At 36.0% G+C, this 25,169-nt stretch overlaps 1 non-coding gene across 1 annotated transcript; it reads left to right on the forward strand.

Annotated features, from left to right (window-relative positions):
- The first annotated feature begins 7,601 nt into the window (after window positions 1-7,601).
- Window positions 7,602-7,703, forward strand: LOC112423310 (small nucleolar RNA U13). The gene has a single exon (XR_003013738.1). It is a non-coding gene; the product is annotated as a small nucleolar RNA U13 (small nucleolar RNA).
- Window positions 7,704-25,169: the final 17,466 nt, after the last annotated feature.

Here is a 25,169-nt window from a genome sequence, read left to right on the forward strand (position 1 = left end):
AAGATGAAGCCCACAGTAGTAGACTGTCCACAGCAATTTGTGAGGAAAAAAATTAATCTTTTTTGTACCCTAATTGAAGAGGACTGATGATTAACAGCAGAAACAATAGGCAACACCATAGACATCTCAAACGGTTCGGCTTACACAAATCTGACTGAAAATTAAAGCTGAGCAAACTTTCTACTCGATGGGTGCCAAAATTGTTTTGCCCAGATCAGCTTCAGACAAGAGCAAAGTTCTCAATAGACATTTCAATTAAATGAGATCAAGATCCTGAAGCATTTCTTCAAACAACTGTAACAGATGGAACATGGTTTTTCCAGCATAATCCTGAAGATAAATGGATTTTTTTTCTGAAGATAAATAATCCTGAAGATAAAGCACCATCAAAGAAATGGCTGCCAAGAGGGAGCAGTGGTTCAGTTACAGCACGAGTGGACTGGTAAAGAGCAAATGTCCTAGGAACAGTGTTTCGGTATGCTCAGGACACTTTGCTTGTTGTCTTATCTGAAGGGAAAAAGAATGATAATATTTGCTTTTTATGAGAGCATTTTGAAGAAGTTAGTCAAAGCTTTAGCAGAAAAACACCTGGGAAAGCTTTACCAGGGAGTCCTTCTCCACCATGACAATGTTCCTTCTCATTCCTCTCATCAACAAGGGGAATTTTCCCAGAGTTTTGATGGGAAATCATTAGATATCTACCTTGCAGCCCTGACTTAGCTCCTTTTGACTTAATTTTATTTCATAATCTTAAAAAAATCTTTAAAGGGTACTTAGTTTTCTTCAGTTAATAATGTAAAAAAGATGGCATTGATGTAGTCAAACTCTCAGGACCCTCAGTTCTTTTGAGATGGACTAAATGGCTATTATCATCACATACCAAAGTGTCTTGAACCGCATGGAGTTTATGTTGAGAAGGGAAGTTTATATTTATATTTATATTTTTAAATTCCATTTTCCACAAGCTTTTTGAAGTCCTTCATATAACCTGTGTTTAACTTCATATTGACTTGAATCGTTTGGTTTTGCCCAGGATAAATTATAGAGTCATTTTTTTTTCTAGTTTTTAAAATAGTAAACTTATTTTTAAACACGATTTAATTATTTTGTCGGCCAAATCAATATAAACATGTGCTCTTCCGTATAATGCTACAAAAGAAAAAAGAACAGTGGTAAACAAAAAAGTCCTCTTCATTGAATTTGTATATTTACTACTGACAATCTATTGCAAGTTGCCATACGGACTGACAGTATCCCCACAAAGCAATATGAATGTGGTGCTGCCCTCCCAGTTTACAGAAACTTTCTGGTTTGGCGTGTATACAAGGTCACGTTCCATATAAGGAAATCCCTACCCCATCATCTTACTCTTCTCACACCACAGTAAGGTTTTACTCACACACTGTGTCCTCATATTCTCTGGCCTTCCTTTGGCTCTATTCCCCTCCTAAACATACGTTAGATCTCTTGGCAGAATTCTCTTGTAAGGTGTTCATCTAGATCAGGGGTCATTGAACTACAGCCTGCAAACCCAATCCGATTCCCCACATATTTCTGTAAATAAAATTTTATTGTACCATACTCACACTTAATTGATTTTGTTATTGCCTATGGCTTTTTCCTGCTACAATGGAAAAGTTAAGAAATTATGATAGACATTGTGTAACCCACAAAGGTAAAAACATTTTCATCTAGCCCTTAACAAAAAACGTTTATTGAGTCTTGGTTTACATAACCAAAGATTAATCACTGAAATAAAAGCGCACACATATTCAGATGCCAGAGAATATGTCTGTGGATTTAAGGTTTAGAAATACTCATGTATTTGCTTGAAAGAAGTGGGTTTGAAATGCTGAGAGAGGACCAAGTTATGAATCATTCATTAAAGGTCAGATGCTTCAGGTATCTGTCTTCCTTGCTTCCCTGAGGCCTGCTCAGACTGTTGCAGAACACTTCACTCTTCTATTTATGGTCTATACATCAAACACAGTGCTAGGCAAATCGCAGGGACTTAGCAAACATTTGTTGAGCAGATGGTATTGAGATAGTGACACTGAACTAGGAATTACCAAGAAATATGGGAGTTCTTTAGGAGAACTACTGGGTAGATGCAGACCAGAGTCAGTCTTCAGGGCAGTTGTGGGGACCTCTGTGGAGCAAACAATGGGAATTATATAGAGGGCCTTTGCAAGGAGTGGACCGTGCAAGAGCAGTCCACCTGGAGCTGCTGCCAGCAGAGCCAGGAGCTGCCCTGATGGAAGATCTTGCTAGTGGGAATTGCCTTAAGAAAGGCAGAAAAATATCTTTGAAAGTCTCCAGTTCATGCTGTGTTGTGGAATATTTGCTGTCCTCCCCACTAGGAGAAAGAGTCACAATAGTCACAATTTACTTCTTACAGCTATACACATGAGTTGCTCACACAATCCATTCTTTGTTACTAGATATAGTTATCTTGCAGCTAGGAGAAATGAAATAAAAACACTAACAAGGAGAAGAAATTGTTAGAAAGGACTCTCGGGACAGTAGGGAGAAACTATCTGTGTGAAGACGCTTGTGAAACTCAATAGTGTATTTTCTAACTTCTTTTGAAGGAGATTTTTAGGGCAGATACTTGAGACATGTTTACAGAAAATTCCTCAGCATTCCCCCTTTACATTTAGCTTAACACATATTTGTAAGGGAGTTTATGCTAAACTTATGGTAGTAATAGGATGAAAGTTTGGCCTTTATTTTCTAACATTTTTCTTAAATGAAATATATACATTTCTGAGAATCTTGCTTTAAACCTGCATTTTTTTTTTAAGATCAAAGGAATATTGGCATTATTTGTTGGCAAAAAGTGAAGTGACTTTCCAAGCATCAAAGCTGTTTAAAGTGTTTTGAAAATACAATTGCACTCTTCATCTGTTTCCCTTTAGAACCAGTCTATAATGCATGCCAGTGATTGTACTGTGCCTTAGATGGGATGTTAAAATGTAATCTTAGTTGAAATAAATTGAAGTTCCTCATTAGATATTGAACAGTAACATGAGGGAAATTGGTTTCCTTTAATCTTCCACATAAGGAGGCAATCTCTTTATATGCAAGTAAAGGATTTTGCATATTGATTGCATTTTCTGATGATGAACTTACACATTTATAGGCTAAATGGCATTCTCTAAAGAGAAGATGCAGAGTAATTATCTATTTTCATAATTTCCTCTAACGAGTTACCGCTCCAGCATGCCAAACACTGTAATAGCACGATTCATCTCTCTCTTATCCTAATAGTATTATTCTCCTACATTGACTTTATGCTTCCATAAATGCATAAAATGTTTACTGTTCAAACAAAACAGCAAGAAAACCCTTGTCTTCAATGCCCAATATGAGATTTCACTCTGTACTTTAGGGGTGAAGTGGGAGGCAGAGTGACCAACTTGCCCTGGTTTGTCTGGGACTTTTCTGGTAATAGTGATGACAGCTTTAGCCAAAGGAAGGCTAAATAGATGATTGGAGGCCCTTAATCCTGAGCAAAATGGATGGTTGCTAATTTGAGATGACCAGATTGGTAATTGTTTAATTTTTTTCTCATTTGTTTAAATTTTCTCTCTTTATTTATGTATGTTTAATGAACCATTGGAGAATAAGCTGGAGATATTATGCCACTTTACCTCTAAAAATTCAGTGATTATTTCCTAAGTACAGTCTCTTTCATGACCACAATATATTCAGTATATTTATTAAAATCAGGGAATTTGGTGTTTATAAATTACTCTAGTCCACAATGCAGATTCAAATTTCATTGAGTATCTCACGAGTATCCTTGATAGTTTTTGTTTTCTACTAGTCTAGAGTGTATCCCAAGATCACGTACTTCACATCATTGCTATGTCTTTTTGTGTTCTTTAATCTAGAATAATTTCTATACTTTCTCTGTGTTTCTTGTCCTTAATACTTTCTACACTTGCTACTGTGTAGAAAGTCCCTCGGTTTGGGTTTGTCTAGTTTCCCCATGATTATATTCAGTTTATACAGTATTTAGGCAGGAATACCAACAAGATGATGATGTGTCTTTCTCAGAAGACACATGATATTGGTCTGACATAATATTGGTGATGTAGCAAAATACTTAGATTTTCACTCTCTAGTTTTAGTATCTATAGAAAATTTTCTAATGCTATCACTATTTTTATATTCATTGCCATTCTATTATAATTTTTTTAATAAGAAAGAACTTGCCACACATTTTTTAATTTACAGGGAGACCCTCAATTCAGTGTAAAGTTTATTGTTATACTTGTCCTACGACCTAGCTTTATTATTTCATCCACCAGTAGTTCCACCAGGTAACATTCCCTGAGAAATGCAGTGATTTCTGGACCCCAAGTCTCCTGAAAACAGGCAAAATCCATCTAGTTATTGCCATTTTGTAAAAATAAGAAGAAGTTTTGTGCTATCAGAAAACATCTTTGAAGACTTTGGAGAATAGAGATTATGTATATTCCACAGGAGGACCCTTTCACAGCTTAATAGACAACCACATTTATTGACCATCTTCTGCCTGCAGCATATTTTACCAAGTGCTGCTTTATAGAGCATTATCTCTAATCTATACCAGCACAGAGCACAGACTACTGGATCTCTTTGGAGAATATAGCTTGCCCCATTATCTACCTCTCAGTGATTTTTATTAATTTCCAAATGCTACTCGTACAGTTTTTAAGACTCAAAGAGCCAAACACAGCTAGTAACACATACACATTATATATATGGGATTTTCTTTGTTGTGCCATAGATCATCAGAAGACATGCTTACATAGGTCAGGTTGAATGCAATCAATACTCATTTTGTGAACAAGAGTGGCTTTTTGGACTTAGGAAATTTATATGCATTTATGTCTTGTTTTGCCTCTCAAAGCCCTTTTAGTTGATTGTTTTGACATCTATATGCATACTTAATTCAGGAAGAAGCATCAAAACTGTAGTAATCACCAAAGGAGTTAGGTTGAAAAGCCCTTAACTGAGTCTGTGTCATGAATTCCTCATCTCCAGGGTTATATGAAAAGAGAACAAACTCCTAACTCTTGAGTCGTAAAACTCAGATAATTTCTTTGGGTATGAGCATTATAGATAGTTATGATGGGAAAAGTAATAAATTTCAGTAGTAGTACTGAGAACAGATACAACTGTCCCTTGGTATCCATAGAAAATTGATTCCAGGACACCACATCCCTCCACTAACAAAATTCATAGATGCTCAATTCCTCGATATAGCATGGCATAGTATCTGCATGTAACCTATGCACATCTTTCTGTATACTTTAAATCATCTCTAGAGTACTTATAATAACCGAATACAATGTATATGCCGTATAAATAGTTGTTTTATTTATTTATTTATTTTTAGTGTTATCTTGTTTTTTTTTTTTTTTTTAATAATTTTTTTCCAAATGTTTTAAATCCTTGGTTGGTTGAATCCAGGAATGTGGAACCCATGGATTCAGAGGGCTGACTGTAATTGCTAATTACACTTAGCTATACTCTCTGGAAATTTCAACAGTTTTCTTGATTTACTTACGGCTTTGTTTCAGAGGCTAATACACATCCTGGTGCTGTAGGAGACTTATGTAACAGGTATTAGAGTTTTAACTCATGAACACAGTAAACAGAAACCATTATATTCATAAATAGGCTGAAAAGAAATCCATGACTTAGTTTTTAAAGAAACTTGAAGCATTTAAACAACCCTTCTAATCCATTTTCTATACTAAGATGGAAAATATAATTCATTTCTTCATCAGTAAATAAAAACCAATGAGTACATTATTGAATTAGATGAGCACTTTGCTTTCAGTTAAAAAAATACTAGATCATTAATTGTCAAATAATTACATGTTTTTATACTTTGCACATTAGAGTTAGACTAAATTAAAGACAACCTTTTGTTTTGTCTGGAGGCTTATTTTATAATAGAGGTTCATAATAGAATAATCAATTTATACATTTAAAATCCACTTCTTAGGATTTAAAACTTAACTTTCTTTTCTAGTAATTTATAGTCATATCTTCACTTTAAAGACATATTGTTGGTCATGTCTATGATTCATTTGAGGCCTTCTTTGGTTAGGAATGAAAACCCCAAACTGCAAACTTTTTCCCATGGGAAAATGCCATCTGCTTTAGAGTGATTTGCTTTATGATGTGGATTCCAAACTGCATTGTATTCACCTGCTTACATCTAAACACACTGAAGCTCACCCACAAGCAGAATTCTCATGAAAGATTCTATAGGAAATAATAGAGTAAACAATTAAGCAGTAGTCTCCAACAGTGAGAGTAAAACAGAAGAAAAAAATAGTAGTAGAAGAAAAAAATATTAGAGAAAGAAAAAAAGCATCTGAGAGCAAAGAAGAGTAGAGTCAGAGAAAGAACTCACGGGAAGATGGGCAAGGTAATGGGTAAAAGAAGGAAAATACTTTCAGGGAAACAAGTTATCTTTCTTCAGAAACTCAGTTTATGGTACTTTTTGAAAACTACCTACCCAAGAACTTTTCCACTTTTAAAATAATCTCTATTTATTCTTCATAATCATCATCTCTTTTTACTCACTCCACTTTGTTTTATGGCACCCTACACACATTAGTGTAGGCATATACCACAGACAAAAGGAAGAGATGAAGAAAAAGGAAAAGGAGCAAAAGCTGTGTGTGGGACTCTGCAAAACGTCATAATAATAAGTGTATTAGCTGCATGTTATTATATCACAGATGAGGAAAAAGAATGTAAACCAAAGATTTAAAAAATCCTAACTAGTTTGATTGATAAGGAATGAATCATAAAACTCATGGAGATTTATAGGGCATTACTGATTTTTAAATTTTTGTGGTAACTTCAGCATTTTACAGGTATTGGCATGTTTGAAAATAATGCCATGTAGCTAGAACCAAGCTGATTCATATGTGGAGGGTTACTATTAATACGCACACAGTTCCCGTTTAAACAGAAAGTCTGCCAAAAACAAAATACTCTATTAAATAGCTGTCTCAAATATGCCCAGATGGAATGAGCACCATACATTGTCCTTTATTCTGCTTAGTCTGTTTTATCTGCTCAACTAAGGACCATCGTATTTCCACTTTCCTTTTCTCTTTTTCCTGAGGATAACCCCCACCTCTCCTCCTTTGGTTTAATCACATTTCTTCTCTTTACACCATCACTGAAATACTATAGCATGAGACTGTCATGAAAAGATTAGCACATGAAATATGGTACGCTGATGTATTGTATTCACACAATGCCTGTTATGAGGTTTTGTAAAGAAGGTTTGGTCAATGCCATATGCTCAGAATGGTCCTATTCTTGGACTGTGAATGTTATCTCTGAGGGTGTAATCAGAGTCTAAACTGTGTGAGCAGGTTCCTCATTACCTCTTGATCACTGTCATTATGGTGCTGTGTTTTATTTCCAGATCTGGGCATCTTTCCTTAGGCTACCACAGAACATGGAAATTGTACATAATGTACACCCGTCTCTTCCACTATGCCTAGCAAAGGGTTCTGACCTATCATGGGGATTTAAAATAACAGAAAACCTCACAGCTTCACGAAACGCAGATGTTGATCCTTTTGCAACTTATGTGTGATGATTGGGTATTTACGCTCATGTGTGAGATATGCTGCCCTCCAACCTTGTTACCACATTTGCACATTCCCCATCTGATATTAAGAAACCAACCATCCAACCAACCAATAAAAAAAAAGAGAAAACCTCAGTTGTTAAATCATCTTCTTTTCTTCCCTAAAGTTATTGTGCTGGAACCCTATAGAGGAAACACGGGTTGGCTTCAGTTTGGTGTTATTTTTTTTGAACATGGAGGTATTCTGTGCTTCACATTCTTCTGGGAAAAGTCCCAGTCACCACTGGGGAAGGAATTCACAAGTCTGTAAGTCCACTACCTACTGCCCACTAAGGGAGGGGCACATGGATGGGTTGGAGGTTGCTGAGGCCAAAGGAAGAGGATAACAACAGGCTAAGCTTTTTCTTTTCCCCGTCCCCCACCACAGGCCAACATTTTTTCATAGAGAAGTCACTTCATAGCATGATGTACCAACTTCAAAGATTTTGTGACATATTTTTAAACTCCTCCAAGAATGATATACAATATATTTCTGGTGCCTTAGAGTTTACTACGTACACTGTCACATATATTGTCTTATTTGATCTTCACAAGAACCTTATGAGTGATCTCTTACTCCCCTTTGTGGGGGAGGAACAAAGGCTGGGAAACTGTGACATTCTCAAGGCTATACGGTATATCAACACATTTTCATTGGCACCCATTATGTGTCAGGCATGATGCTAGTCCGTAAGGACCGAGCCAAGATGGGGACTAAGGTTTCAGAATTCTCAGTCTCCTGTCTGGCCTGTCCCACGATGTCTTCTTTATTGATGAGGATAGTTGATAGAACCCTGCATTAGCTTCCAGCTGCATTTTTTTCTCCCAGGTAAAATGTCCTCTTCTTCCCCATTGAAACACATCTGCAGTCAAAGCTGCTTTTATTTCTGTCTGTGTCATTTCACCTATTAGAATGTTAACTTCCTGACATTTTGGCTCTTTATTGTTGTTATTTTCTGTCATCTTATAGCCTACATGGTACAGTTTTGTTCAGATAAATCGTGTAACATAAAATCCCTGTGATATATAAAGTTCTACAAATATAATTAGTCTGTAGGTGACTATAAAGTAAATCATGATGTTTTTGAGGGGAAGTGATGAAAATTAGTTTGAACTTCTCCTTTTCTATGCACTTAGTTATTTTAAAGTGATTGACATTAAGTTGTGAAGTACAAATTAAGTAGAAGTAATAGATTTGCCATAATATGTAGGGGAAATACAATCTTACTCATAAAATATAGTTAAATTATTTTGAATACTCAGGCTTGTAGTTTGACATTGTGTGTGTGTGTGTGTGTGTGTGTGTGTGTGTGTAAAGGAAAATAATATAAAGCTAATTACATCCAGAAATGAAAGAAATGGGAACTAGAGACTGGGAGGCTGCAGCATTTTTTCATCCAAAACAATCTCAATTCCAACAACAAACTTTTAAGAAAGAGTTTAGTTTTCTGAGTGAACTGATGAGCTCACTTTTCCTTTTCATTTTTCTTTCCAAATTGCACAGCTGAAAAGCATTGTCAGTGGAAACACCCTGTTAAGTCAGTGATTTATACACCCTATCTGTTAGTTTTTGTCTTAAGATTCTATTTTAACTATTATCTCTTTGAGAAGACAAACATGACATTCTAAATATAGTCCTCAAATTTTTATATATTCACACTCAGTGCAAAACATTTCTGAGTTGTATGTAATTAATGTACCCAAAGAGAGATTGAAACAAGTTCAGAGGTTTCTTGTCCACACTTATCTTAGCCTTTATATGCCATAAGAGGGTTAGCTGGATTCCAGAACATCCACTAATAGAATTTGACGTTTAAGAGGTCTAAAATTAAAGCTGTGTGTGTGTGTGCACGCGCGGGTGTGTGTGTGTGTGTGTGTGTGTGTGTGTGTGTTGAGATGAAAGTCTAGAAAGGGGTGGAGATGAGAAAGCAGAAAAAAGTCATTATATAAAAGTTCATTTGTGATAATGACATTATATAAGAAATACATTGAAAATAAAATTTGAATATTCCACTGCAATTAAAATGAATAAACGGTCTGTATATTAAGATGGATAGATAAGGTAAAAAATAACATTGAATAAAAAAAATCAGCCTGGGCAATATAGTGCGACTTTGTCTCTACAAATAATAAAAAAAGTTAGTCGGGTGCCTGGAGTACCAGCTACTCAGGAAGCTGAGGCTTGAACCTGGGAGGCTGAGGCTGCTGTGAGCCATGATTGCTCCACTGTACTCCAGCCTGCGCAACAGAGTGAGACCCTATTTCAAAACAAACCTAAATTGTACAAAAATATTTAACAATGACAACTTTTATGTAAAATAAAAAATATACAAAATATATGAATTCATATATGTATGATTATTTTTTAAAGCATACATATATTGAATTTTGGTTAATAAATTTCTACGGAGAGGTAGGAAAGAGAATGTAACTGGGGAAAGACGAATTTAATTTTAATATTCTATTTCCTTTAATGAAGAAAATATAAGAACCAAATATGGCAGACTATTCATAGTTCAGTGGGTGGTGGTTGTTCTATTATTTCCTATTTCAGTATATACGTATTTTCCAAATTAACAAGAAAAAGGAAATTTTAGCCTTTAAAACCATTTGTATATTGAGAAAATCTAGAGTAATATAAATTTGGAGGTTTAAGATGTACATCATAAAAAAAAAGTGAGCTCATTTTTAAGTGTTCTGATTACACTTGTACCATTTATGGAGGTACAATGTTTTCTTTAAAAATGTTCACCACATTACTATTTGAGGTCCACTAATATTTTAATATTGTGTTAGCAAAGATTTTTGGTATTCCCTTTAGTGCTTAACGTTGGTGCATTAACTCAGAGGTGTTTTGAAGTTTTCATTTTCAAAAAAATTGATAATGTGCTTTCATTTTCTTATTTCGTTTCACTTACTGATATGGTTTGGCTCTGTGTTCCCACCCAAATCTCATTTTGAACTGTAATCCCATAATCCCCATGTGTCCAGGGAGAGATCAGGTGGGAGGTGCTTGAATCATGGGGCGGGTTTCCTCCATGCTGTTCTCATGAAAGTGAGTGAGTTCTCACAAGAGCTGATGGTTTATAAGGCAGTCTTTCCCGATCTTGCTCCCTGTCTCTTGCCTACACCATGTAAGATGTGCCTGCTTCCCCTTCTGCCACAACTGTAAGTTTCCTGAGGGCTCCTCAGCCATGTGGAATTTTGAGTCAATTAAACCTCTTTCCTTTTTAAATTACCCTGTCTCGGATATTTCTTTATGGCTGTGTAAAACAGACTAATACATTCACTATCTGTGCAGTTGTGAAATTTGAAATAAATTTAGGCAGAAAAAGAGATTCTCCTTTAAACCTTTGTTCTGGGAAGACTGAGCGTTAGCTAAATTCTGCCTCCATTGGTCAGGCCTTGATTTCCTTTTTTTTTTTTCTTCAAAAATCTTAATCTTAATTGAAATATAATAATTGCATTATTAATAATAATTGTATATATAGGAGGTACAGTGTATACAATGTAATGTTTTAATGTATAAATATACTGCTGAATGATTAAATCAAGCCAGTTAACATATCTATTACCTCACTTATTTTTTTGGTAGAAAATATTTAAAATATACTCTTTAGCAATGTTGAAATATACCATATATTATTATTGCTGTTGTTATTATTATTTTTTTGAAATGGAGCCTTGCTCTGCTGCCAGACTGGAGTATAGTGGCACAATCTCAGTTCACTGCAATCTCTGCCTCCCAGGTTCAAGTGATTCTCCTGCCTCAGCCTCCCAAGTAGCTGGGACTACAGGCACGCGCCACCACGCCTGGCTAATTTTTGTATTTTTGGTAGAGACGGGGCTTCACCATGTTGGCCAGAATGGTCTTGATCTCTTGACCTCATGATCTACCTGCCTCGGCCTCCCAAAATGCTGGAATTACAGGCGTGAGCCACCATGCCTGGCCACAATATATTATTATTAACTATAGTCATGATGCTGTGAAATAGATCACTAAAACTTACTATTCCTCTTTAACTGAAGTTTTGTATCTATTGGCCAACATCTAGCTCCTTTTTCACAAACCCCCGACCCTTGCTCTAGCTTCTGGTAACCACCATTTGACTCTTTACTTCTATAAGTTTGACTTTTTTAGATTCCACATGTAAGTGAGATTATGCAGTATTTGTATGTCTTTGCGTGGCTTATTTAACTTAGCATAATATCATCCAGGTAGTCCATGTTGTCACAAATGACAGTATTTCCCTCTTTTAAAAGGCTGTATAGTATTCTATTGTGTATATAGACCATATTTTCTTTATCCATTGATTCCTTGAGAAAACTTATGTTGCTTCCATACCTTATGAGTAATGCTGCAATGAAGATGGAGGTGCAGATATCACTTTGACATATTGATTTCAACTCCTTTGGGTATATACCCAGAAGTGGAATTGCTAGATCATAAGGTAGTTGTATTTTTAATTCTTTGAGGAACCTCTATAGTGTTTTCCATAGTAGCTGTACTCATTTACATTCTCACTAATACTGTATCAGGGACCTGGGTACCCTTTTCTCCCCATCCTTGCCAACACTTGTAATCTTTCATTTTTTCTATAACAGCCATTCTGACAGGTATGAGGTAATACCTCATTTCAGTTTTACTTTTTATTTCCCTGATTATTAGTGATGTTGAACATTTGTTCATATATCTGTTGGCTTCTTTAGTGAAATATCTGTTCAGTTTATTTGCCTGTTTTAAAAATTGGATTATTTATTTTCTTGCTATTGAGTAGTATGAGTCTCTTACATGTTTCAGATATTAGTGTTTCATTGTTTGCAAGTACATTCTCTCAATCCATGGGTTGTCTCTTCAATCTGTTCATTATTTCCTTTGCTGTGCAGAATTTTTTTTACAAGGTTTAATGCAATCTCATTTGTCTATTTTTTGCTTTTGTTAGCTGTGTTTTTGGGTCATATCCAAGAAATAAAAACAATCCTAAAATTTGTGTGGAACCATGAAAGATGCCAAATAGTCAAAGCAATCATGAACAAAAAGAACAAAGCCTGGAGGCATCACACTACCTAATTCTGCAATATCCTACAAAGATACAGCAATTAAAACAGCATTGTAATAGCTTACAAACAACACATCTAAGCAGTGGAACAAGATTGAGAGCCCAGAAACAAACCCACATATCTATGGTCAATTGATTTTGGATAAAGGTACTAAGAGCATACAGTTGGGAAAGGATTGTTTTCTCAATTAATGGTGCTGAAAGAGTGGTTACCCACATGTAGAAGAATACAATTCAGCCCTTATCTCGCCACTTATACAAGAATGAACTAAAAATGGGTTACAGGCCGAAGCATTAAACCTGAAACTATAAACCTACTAGAAGAAAACATAAGGGAAAAACTTCAAGACATGGGTTTGGGCACTGATTTTATATGGCCTTCGTTTCTTAATTAGCCTGGCATCTGACCTCTGGGGCAATTGGGCTGCACGAGATGGGATGCTTTGTGGTTTCATTTCTCCATTACTCTTTGTTTCCCAGGTTGAGACATCAATCTCTCAAACAAAAAATGTTTAAAAATTTAATTGATTTGTTTAATCAAAAACGCATTCATTGTTAAAAAAAATTAAAAATGCTAGACGAAGTAAAACATAGGGCTCCTCCTTCATTTCCAATCTTCTACTCCCTTTTCTCTGTGGTTGCTACTGTTAAAAGTTTAGGATGCGCTATTCCAGCCCTTTTCATATACACATCAAACATATAAACATCTAGAACCATGACTACACAGACAATTTTGTTGCTTATATTTTAATAAAAATAATATAAAATGATACACTTTGTTCTCCAATTTCCACTTAACTGTTTGCCATAGATCACCCCTCATGTCCATAGACATATTTACCTAATTCTTTTCAAGAGCTTCAAGATGTCTATAGAATGAATATACAATTATATATTTCTTTTCTTCTTGATGGTCATTTATTTGTTACAACTTTTCACCATTATAGAGAATATTGCAATTAAAATATGCTTCTTTGTCCTTTGCAAGTATAAATCTGGGAGCCAGACTCAGAAGTCAAAATGTTGAATATAATTATTCAACAATAATGTGTTGAATACACATTATTTTATAAATACTGCAACATTTTCCTGAAAAAATGATGTGCTGATTTATAATCCCACTAGAAGTTTATGAGATTGCTTGTTTTCTTCTACCCTTCATAACTTTTGATATTAGGTACTGTTAGTTTTAATTTTTCAGTGTATGAGAAAAGTGCCATTTCATTTCCTTCCTCCCTTCCCTCCCTCCTTCCTTTTCTCCCTCCCTTCGTCCCTCGCTCCCCCCTCCTTCCTTCCTTCCTTTTCTTCCTTCCTTCCTTCTTTCCTCCCTTCCCTCCCTTCCTCTCTCCTTCCTTCCTTCCTTCCTTCCTTCCTTCCTTCCTTCCTTCCTTCCTTCCTTCCTTCCTTCCTTCCTTCCTTCCTTCCTTTCTTCCTTCCTTTTTTATTTTTTCATTCATTAGGGAGATAATTGCTTTACTTGTTTGTTGGCCATCTCTCAGTTGTAATATTTAGCATACTATGATGTACTTTTTTCCACAAACCTTTTCCATTTCTACTTTATTACATCCTTTACATATTTGAAACTAATTTTCCCATTAGTGTTTTTAATTGACCTGTTGTAATTGTACATATTTATGGGGTTGCAGAGACTGGGGAAGGGAGGAAGGAGAGAAAGATAGGGAGATGTTGGTCACTGAGTACAATGTTTCCATTGCTTTTTTCTTCTGAAAAGCACTCTGGAACTTGTGTAACAGTTATAATTGTAACTAACTGCATTGTGACTCACCTAATCACAGCAGCATGCATTTAAAAGGAGGAGAGGGTAATGTAAATGAATCTGGAGAGTGCTACAACCCTGTAGAAGACACTGCTAGTGGCCTATCCAATATCCATACCCTGTTGTTAATGAACTAATAGAACATTGATTTCTTGAAGGTCAGCAGTGTGTCCAGTCAAAAAACTTACTTCCTCAGCCTCTTTTGTAGCTATTGTTGAACATGTGCCTTGGTTTGAAACAATAAAAATAACTAGGAGTAATTGAATAAGTATTCCAGAAAATGTTTTGAAAGGTACAACCTTAACGGGCTAAATTCCTTTGCTCTTCCCACTTCCTCTTCTCTCTTCCTTTCTGAAATGCAAACCTTATGCCCATAGGTATGGTAGCCATCTTGCAAACACGAAGATGAAGACCACATGCGAAGGAGAGCAGAGCTGAAGAACAGCAGGACCCCAAGACCTGGATGCCATAATCTAGAAGCTGGCTCAGATTGGGCTTGTCCACTAGTAGACTCATTGTTATATGAAAAATGCTCAACAATAGAAGATCCATGTGTTTAAGCTACTGTTATTCAGGTGTATCTGAGCTAGCTAGAGGAGAGCCTAGGGATGATTTATTTTAGAGATGATGAAACTCAGATACCAAACAGGTTAAGCAGTACACTATATTTATGGTCTAACTGCACAACATCTGTATTCTATAATAATTATTTTTTGGGAAAGACAACATGTTGAAATGTTTTAATGGTTATTTAGCCATACCTTTGGCATCGACAGTGAATTTGCGTAGCTCTTTTTTGCAGGATTCAAAGGATTTCCAACATCGTATTATTAACCTTTCTTCTTTGTCATCATTGAATGGCCTTTAGACCTCAATCTGAAGCTTGACTATATTCTTCACAACCCCCATCTTAGGTATTTTGTTCATTCATCTTTATGGTTTAAAGAAAGGATAAATTCACAATTATTTGAGGTATGAGAGAAAATATTTTCTCTTTGATTTTGTAGTATATCCCATCAAAATAATAGCAGAGAAATAAAAATTTTCAGGGCATTCTCTATTTCCTTCTAGATATATTGAATCAATATAACAAAGATCTTTGTTTATAAAACTTAATTTTGAGTAGAGAAATCAAATTGCACTAAAAGTAGATCTAATAGTCTCTTGTTATTTAATAAGAACTTCCATTTTTTAAAAAACAGACATTTATTATCACTTATGTGTTGTCAGGCACTGTTTTTTGCTTTCAATGAAACAGTGAGTGTGACCATGTCTCTACATAGGGAAGGATCAAATATAATGGAACAGATAAATAAGTGAACCAATGATTACAGCTTAGTGAGAAGAAGGCAGTGAGAGAGGTGTTTGTAGAGTCCGATGGGAAGGGAGAAGAATATTGAAATCAAATTGCCAGTTAGGAGAGACATCCCAGGAGAGAGGATACCTCAGATATGTCACTAGGGAAAAATAAAGAGTTGGTCAGGCAGTTGGCCAGGCATAAAAGGGAAGGAACATTCTAGCTGAATACAATATGTTTAATGAAGATAGAAAACAAGGCAAGCAGGACTAAATTGAGGAAAGCTTACATAATTTAGGATAGCTGGAATAAAAGTTTATGTGGGAGACAGACACTAGATAAAGCTAGGAAACGAAAAGGGGGCAGACCAGAAAGGAAATTACTCAGTTAAATTAATATCAATTCAACAAGCATTTTGAGTATCTCACTATGTACCAGGCACTGTCCTGAGATGTGGATTACAAAGGCCATAAGGATTCACAGTTTTGTTCTAAATTGAGTGGGTGTGATTTTTTTTTTCTCTGAAGGTTCCTCTGGATATTTCCAAGGCCAACATGTGTCTTGAGTCATAGAGGAAGAAGAACCTGGAGGTGGGATGGAGAGTGAGCTAAGCAGTGTCTGCGGTCCTAGGGAGCATTACTGCACCTGCTAGCCCACAGAAACCTTACTGGCTGTTGATGATTCCTGGCTTTTCCCTGAGAGCAACTGGATGCCATTTTCTACCTGAAACCCTGATACTTAGGGATGGAAATGAAGCTAGGAATGTGAATGAGAATGGGTTGGCTCCTACTTGTGTGATGTGAGATAACGAGAACATTGATATAATGGAAGCTTTGCTTGGTTGAAGCTCTTTATGATGCTCCTTGTGTTACCTTATTTGGATGATTATATGTTGTTTTTATTATAGGATTGATTCAGTTATCAACTATCACTGTCTTCCATTTTGTGTTCCAATTTAACATTTTCAGAAACTTAAGTAAAATGCATTTTCATGACTGTTCATGGTAGTGCATCCTTTTTCTTTCCACGTAAACCATCTTGACTTCCCAAGACTCTTTGTTTCCCATCATCTGCCTCTCTAGTGTCTTCTGCAATCTTATTTGCCATTAATTATTCTGTAGCTGAAAAAATTCCTGCTTCCTCAGAGATGGCATTTTCTAAGGAGGTGAAGTTTTCAGTACTTCTCAATTCTGCATTATCTTCCCTTTTTCTCCTCTCCTCTCTCATCCATTTAAGTAAAGAGTCTTATTCTTTGTTGGTTTCTGTCATTTGTCATTACTTCTACCATTGAGTACTTACATTTCTGATAGGACATGCTTCAAGAAAGAATCTTCTTCAGGACCCAAAGGAATGATGCTATTTACAATAGTAAAGAGATAGACAATGGGTTCAAATTTAGTGTCACTCACTGGCATTGCTCAAAAATCACTCAGATCTCACCTTAAGTCTAGATAGAACGCTCTCCTTTTGGCCAAACCTATTTTTTCAAAGAAGGTGTATCAAATCTAAGAAATTTAGAATATGTGTTGAAGCAGAGACCTCACCATAGAAGAAAAGGCATTTTACCTTGCAGAACCTGTACTATTATTATAAAAGAAAGAAAGCATGCTAGTAGTGCTAGCATTTAAGAAGTTAACAATCTAAAGAAAGTCAGTTCTTTATTATTCTGACCAGCAGATGAACAGTTGTTCATGTTTTTAATTTTAAAAAAGGAGGCCACCGGCCAGGCGCGGTGACTCACGCCTGTAATCCCAGCACTTTGGGAGGCCGGGGCAGGCGGATGACGAGGTCAGGAGATCAAGACCATCCTGGCTAACACGGTGAAACCCCGTCTCTACTAAAAATACAAAAAATTAGCCGGGCATGGTGGCGGGCGCCTGTAGTCCCAGCTACTCGGGAGGCTGAGGCAGGAGAATGGTGTGAACCCGGGAGGTGGAGCTTTCAGTGAGCCGAGATCACGCCACTGCGCTCCAGCCTGGGCGACAGAGTGAGATTTCGTCTCAAAAAAAAAAAAAAAAAAAAAAAAAAAAAGGAGGCCACCGATTTTTTGCTTTGTGTTACAGATACTACTAAATACTATGCTTTAGCAACTCAAATACTTGTAATAGAAAGAAAAATCTTTTCTATACTATGTACGTCAGTATTAGCATATAATCATAAAATAATAGTAGTTAAATTTTGTTTAAACAAAGGTCTTGATGATTTCATGTATTTATACTGAAATAGACATCTAAAAACAGGAGAAAGATTAATAACATCAACTACTTTATACTGACGTTATATTGATAACAAATAGTATGTGTGCCTTGTTACCCTACCTTCATCTCTCTCCAGCAACATCTCTTTCTGTGCTGTCTTCAGTGACCTTCCAATTAGAATAAGTCCTTATGTAATAATGATACTGCAAATATTTAGTAGTAGACCTTTTAAGTTAGAAATCATTGTAGTTTATAATTAAAGTTTATGAAACATATTACTTGCCTCTGAATTTCCCAGTGTTTTTTTTTTTCCCCTGAGACAGAGCCTCCTTCTGTTGCCAAGGCTGGAGTGCAGTGGCATGCTATCTTGGCTCACTGAGATTTCCGTCTTCCGGATTCAAGCGATTCTCCTGCCTCAGCCTCCTGAGTAGCTGGGATTACAGGTGCGGGCCACCACACCTGGCTAACTTTTTTTTTGTATTTTTAGTAGAGACGGGCTTTTGCCATGTTGGCCAGGCTGGTCTCGAACTCTTGACTTCAGGTGATCCGCCCATCTTGGCCACCCAAAGTCCCAGTGTATATTTTACAGAACATTAGAACTGAGAACAGTTCCATGAATATCAGGGTCCTAGGGCCAAAGGAATGTGGGAAATAGTTCCTATCATGTTTTTCTCTCGAAAATTTATAATGATCTTTAGTATACATTAAGAACTGATATCTGGAGTACAGAACATTGTTTCATTTGCTTAATTACTGCTTTCCCAAATAATAGACTCATTTGGATTAATGTTTTGGGATCAGTGTTCCAAGAGCCATCATTCAGGAAGCAATGGATTAACCAGACTTTCAAATATGAATGGTTTTAGAAGTCAATTTTTCGGGCTTGTTCTCTTGCACTCTTTTTTCTCTTGTTATATTTGCAAATTGCCTCCAATGTGGGGAAATTATTTTTAGCAAAATGTAATTGTAAGTAGATACTTCCATTTCAGTATTTTCTAAGCTACCACTTGCAGCTTCATCTAAATTCATTCTTCATCTAAATGAAGAATCAATACCATCAAAAGCAAGCATTTCCATTAAAAAAACTATTTCTATTAATGCATTAAAAAATTTAGAACAATAGCACTCGAAATTTTAAACTTTTATATTGACAAATATATGACATTTTAAAAATGGAAACAATAATGGAAATAAATGGATTACAAATTACGGCCCAGGGAAGGTTTCTAGGAAGAAGTAAATGCCTATTTCTTGAATTTTCAAACATAGTGTGTTACTGTGATTCAAAGGAATACTGGCAAAGAAATAAAACTGAAAACACTAGCTTGGCCTTATTCAAAGTTGAAGATTTTTGTAATTCTGATTTGCCATGTGTTAAGGGATAAAGGAATGTAAAATCACAGAGAATAATTTGAAGAATAATAACAGTGTGATAAAGCACTCAAAGGGTTCCATGCTAGTATAAATGGAAAGAAAACAGGGCTTAATTTAAAAAATTGAAAGGAAACGTGAGAACAAATGGGGACCTACCGACATTTTAAATTCATGGAAGATGTGAACAGCATTATCATTTATGAAATACGGAACACATGCAATCACGGGGCCCTATCCGAATCTTGGAAGTTGAAATATGAGTGCTATCAAAAGGGACACTTTACATAACACGTCCCGACAGGCAGAGAATGTAAAATGGTTCAGGGAAGGTTTTAAGATATTCATAAAGAAATCGTGATGTTAAAAAAATGTTGTTGCTACCTCAAATAGCTAAGGGAAATGGATCGCTTGTAAACAAATATGAATCTTGACTTTCTAAGTCAATATAATAAAGTATTTAAGAGTGTGGTCTCTGGAATTTAACTGCCTCATTCGTTATCACAACTTCTCCACTTACCTGTGATATTTTAAAGTTACTTAATGTATCTAAATCTCACTTTCATCTATAACATTTGGCAAATGATAGTACCTGTCTCACTGGAGTGTTGTAAAGTTTCAGCACAGTTCTACGTACAGGGGAAGTAGACAAAAACTGGTAGGTATTGTAATACTCTGATAAAATGCGTATTTGGTGACATGTCATTGAACTTTTGGGCACAGAAAAATCCCCAGACACTTCTCAGAGCTATTTTAAATGAACAGATATTAAGCTTGGAGGAAACTGGCAACATCTCCCATATTTTTAACCTCTTATGCAATATTCCCTATGGTACAATTTGAAATTATATAATGATTTTAAAGTTTATTATATGTCTAAATCTGCTGTTAAATGTGTTTGGTGATTTTCTGTGCCCATAGTTTTGTCAACTCAAATATTTATTATAAAAAGCATTCCTGAATATTTTATTTAAGTTTTATACCTTCTTTGCAAATATTTACTTTCTCGGAACAAGAAGAGAATCCTTCATCTTGCCCTAGTGATCAAATTCTTGTATTTTTAATTTTGTCTGATGTGATGGTAAAAGAAGAAAGTTGTTTTTCCTTAGCTATTGAAGTTTTCTGAGTGTACTTACTGTAAGTAATGAACTTCCATTACTTTTGCAATTATAGCTTATTTGATTGAATTTTCCACTGACTGCACTAAACATCTGTCCTGCTGGAACCATACATAGTCTCTGGTCTGGGTAAAATATGCCATCAAAATACAGTAAGATTTGCAGTCCATTAATTTCTGAAGCAATGGGCAAGTTAGACTTCCAAAAGGGCCAAGTTTATACTTGGGAATTCTGTTTCTGTGCTATCCATCTAAGTGGACTGAGACCATTCATGCTTCCTGGTTTGTTTTACTCTCTACTTAGTGTTTAATAAACAAATACAAACAATTAGCACAGTACTTGGCTTGTCACTCTATTTTATTCTGACTATAGCGGCTGTCCTCAGAGATTATAGAAATAACAGTGGTGAGAAGGTACTTCATTATGATCTTGCTGACATTAGGATGCTGTTATTGGAACCGAGTATTAAGATATTTTTTTGATAATGGCACTTTTATGTGAACTTCTTGGAAGGCTAAGACTAAAGATACTTGAAAGGTGGAAAAGAAGCTCCCAGAAATAGAAGACCTTTTGATTTTGTCTGAAAGTATACTGAAAGACTGCTATTATCATTACCATCATTTCTTGTTTTTTACATAAATGCATTTCAGAATATATGCCCAGAATATTTCTCTAGTAAGGTCTAGAGATTATTTTCTTATGTTTCAGAGAAAACAGGTAAGGCATAAAGAAGTCACAGAGAAAGAATAATGTTGAATATGTATAAAGGCTCAGAGCAGTCACCAGTAAAGGTCATTAATTTCTATAAAGATTTTGGAGCTACCATATCAATTTACTCAAGTTTGGCTTGTGTTTCTCAATCAACAACAATTGTTACTCCAATTTTCAAAATAGAAAATATTGTCCATCCAAGTCTCAGAATTTTATGGTTGTAGAAACCATTCATGTTCACCCACATTTTCCATAATTCCTTGCAGTCTTTTGCCTTATGATTGGTTTCTGCTCAGAGAATGGGTCAGAAGTAATAAATACCGTTTCCAAGACTGGCTCTTCACCCTTCTCTCTTTCTCTCCCAGGTCAATCTTAGAGGTCAAGTGTTTCACATGGCAGAGCTACAAGATAAAGGGGCTGCTTTGTCCAAATTAGGCAGAGCCACCAGTAGAAAACAAATATTTTAAATCTTAAATTTGTAAGATTTAGGTCTGTTGCAGCACCCATATTAAATAATTGCTATACCATTACTAAGTGACGTATGCAAGCCATGTGTAATTCCAGTGAGATAGTTGCCATTGCACCTATGAGAGTGAACATTACTTCAAGAGGGTTATCTATGACTCTTTGGCACTATCTAAACTATATATTATGTCCATTCCTCAGCTCAGTAAGATACAGCATTTATAGTCATACATACTTATAGTCATATGTATAGCTTATTCAACTACTAACTAAGCAGACCAATGACAAAAATAGTACAACATGAACTGTTTTTGTGAGGGAGGAGAGAGAGCCTAGGAGTAGGCTCAGGAAGCCCCACTGGAGGATGACCAGGTAAACAGACAGGGCTGAGAACTAGGGAATCATCAAGGGTTGAGGAAGGAGGGAAACGACCTCTCAAAGAGCATCCCTGAGAAACAGGCTTTCAACATTCAGAGCAACCATAAGGCTGAGAGGAAAAATTGTGACCGTGCCGTCATCACAGTGGGACCTGCTGAATACAAACTGCTAGATTCATACTGAAGGCTCCTTCCTCCCTTTCCTATCACAGACATGGATGAAAACACACTGGTGGGGAAGGGTTGAGCCCTGTGAGGTTATCCGATGCACCCTCTCTACCACTTTTGTGCACCTTAAATGGGGTTTAAATATCCTAAAACGTCTGCAATGTGTTCATTTCCTGTGGTAGATCTACAGTGTGTGACAGGAAATCTATTTCTTTTCCTGTAGATGCTAAATTCATTACCTTGACACAGAATTTAGACTCACTCTTTGCACTAGCTGCCATAGCAACCGGTATCAGGCATTTTTTTTTTTTTCTTATTTTTCTTTCACTGGAAGCAGGGTAGTTAAATGTAGTGGTAAGAACAGTACTCAATTAAAAATTTTGTAAAAGCACCTAATACTACTGTACCAAGGGTCTCTTCATACTGTCACCTCTGTTATTACATACTTCATAAACCCATAATCACGTTATAGACTGCAAGCAGAATTTAAGCTAGTAGAATATGGGATTCTTTAAGATCATTTTATGAAGGAGTTTCCTTTTCTCTTTTTCAAATTCACAGCATTGAGAGCTATTTGAAATAATGGATATAATTGATTATTATTGAAGGCAAGTCTTGGACAGGTACTAGACTTAAGTGGTCCAAATGTTGTTATGGCTCTGAACAACACTACATTAAAATTCCATGTGGATTGGAGTGGCATCTGTTTCTACCTTCAGTAAAGAGAAGAACACCACAAATTCATCATGAAAACAAATTGTCCTGGTTTCCTAAAGAGCAAAGTGAATACTTATAAATAACAAAACAACGTTAATGATTTTTCCTACCGTAAATACTAGCAGGGTTGGTTTGAATTGGAGGCTGAAGAGGAAGAGAAAGAACACCTGTTTTTAAGGGTCCAACATTTATGTGCTAACAGTTATCAAAAAAGTGAGGCCGTGGGCACACATACACAGATGCCCAGAGAAAATTCTTAAAACACTTAAACATTTTGAGGCCGTGTCAGTGCCAGGATAGGTACTAAACAGCAACAATCATCTAGCATTGTACATGCTCAGAGCTCAAACCAGCCAGCCCATCTGGTTTAGCTTACTTGGACTGTTTAACTTTTATTTTAAATGTAGTGTTCAGAAACTACTTTGAGGTAGGAGAATGCTCTAAGGAAAACCATTAAGTTTTACAGCTCAAAGCAAATACATCTCAGTGACTGAAGAAGAGGTGATTGTTTATAATGTTTCTTATCGTTTTTTTCTCTCTCTTCCTGTTGTTCATTCTTATCTCCATTCACCACAGAGATATTTTGCACGTAGTGATTATCTCATTTCTTTCCTTATTCTTAAGCCTGAAATAAATCCAGGTCTATACAATAAGATTCTACTGTCACGTATTCGTATTTCTTTCTTCCTCAAATTATTTCCCTTATTAAACATTGTTTTGCTTACTTGGTAAATTAAGGTTGAAGTCTTAGTAATGTATTTTGGTAACACATAGTCATATACAATCCAGATAATGCAAGTCCCATGTAAAAGTAGAGCACTTTAGGCCCTGCATTAGAATTTTGTTCAGCCATCCAAATGATACTAAGGCATTGCATTGATTGGTGAATATTTCATTAAGTGGCATAATAGGACATTTGAACAATATGACTGAAATAGACAGAAAATATAAGAAAAGTATAATGAGAGTAAACTCAGAGTCAACAAGTGCTTGAGGAGTGATAGACTAGGCAGACAGTGCAGGGGATACAGAAATGTAAAAATGGCGGCCCCTTTCCTCAGGCATCTGGTCTAATGCTCAATAATTGCAACAACAAGATTTAGATAATGTGCCACCAATTATATATGCTAGCAGCAGAGAAGTAAACTACTAGTAACTGACTAAATAGGAAACGCTTCACAGGTGAGTAGAACTTGGCAGATGTAACTAAAGGAAGGGTTCAGGGCTTAACAGCTGTGGTATGTGAAGGAGAGGCATTCTAAGATAGACATGAGAAATGCAAGAATTTTTGCCCTGCTAAAGAACTATTCATGGATCCTGGTTTGACTAGGGCAGGGTATCGTGAGAGTGACACTTTAGGAAGATGAAGGAAGACAATTCCATGTTTTGGCTCTCTCGGGGAGTGGAAATGGGTCAAATAACAAGGGACTGTATTAGGATAGTGGTCATAAAATGAGTTAAGAAAGTACATTATTTTGGCCAGGTGCAGTGGCTCACACCTGTAATTCCAGCACTTTGGGAGGTCGAGGCCGGTGGATCATGAGGTCAGGTGTTCAAGACCAGCCTGATCAATATGGTGAAACCTCATCTCTACTAAAAATACAAAAATTAGCTGGGCGCGGTGGCAGGTGCCTGTAATCTCAGCTACTCGGGAGGCTGAGGCAGGAGAATCGCTTGAACCTGGGTGGCAGAGGTTGTAGTGAGCCAAGATCATGCCACTGCAACTCTAGCCTGCGCTACACAACGAGACTCTGTCTCAAAAAAAAAAAAAAAGAAAGTACATTATTTTAATAAAAAAGGTTGATGGAACTAATGACTAAATATGATGATTAATTTCCAAAGCAGTATTTTATAATAGGAAAAAGTCATCTATGGTTGATATTTTTTATTTTATTTGAAAAGCACCAAATCTCCTATATTTTCCTGGAAAAATGAGACCATTTCAAGGGTTCTGTGATGTTAAAACAATTTTTATAATAACACAAAAGTTTTCTGAGTTTATTATTATTTTTAAGTGAACTGATAACTTTTAAATATTATCAGTCTCAGTTTCAAATATGGCAAATAATGACAGATATCTATCTATCGACTATCTATCTATCTATCTATCTATCTATCTCTCCACTTAAAAGCTCTTTGGAGTTCTCAATATTTTTTAAGAGTATAAAGGGATACTGAGACCATTAGTACGAGAACTTCTGATGTTTTACAAGGTATTAGTGTAGTCTTACCCATTAATAGGGAAAAGTAGAG

This window comes from Macaca nemestrina, chromosome 5 (genome assembly GCF_043159975.1).
Source record: "Macaca nemestrina isolate mMacNem1 chromosome 5, mMacNem.hap1, whole genome shotgun sequence".
Lineage (NCBI taxonomy): Eukaryota > Metazoa > Chordata > Mammalia > Primates > Cercopithecidae > Macaca > Macaca nemestrina.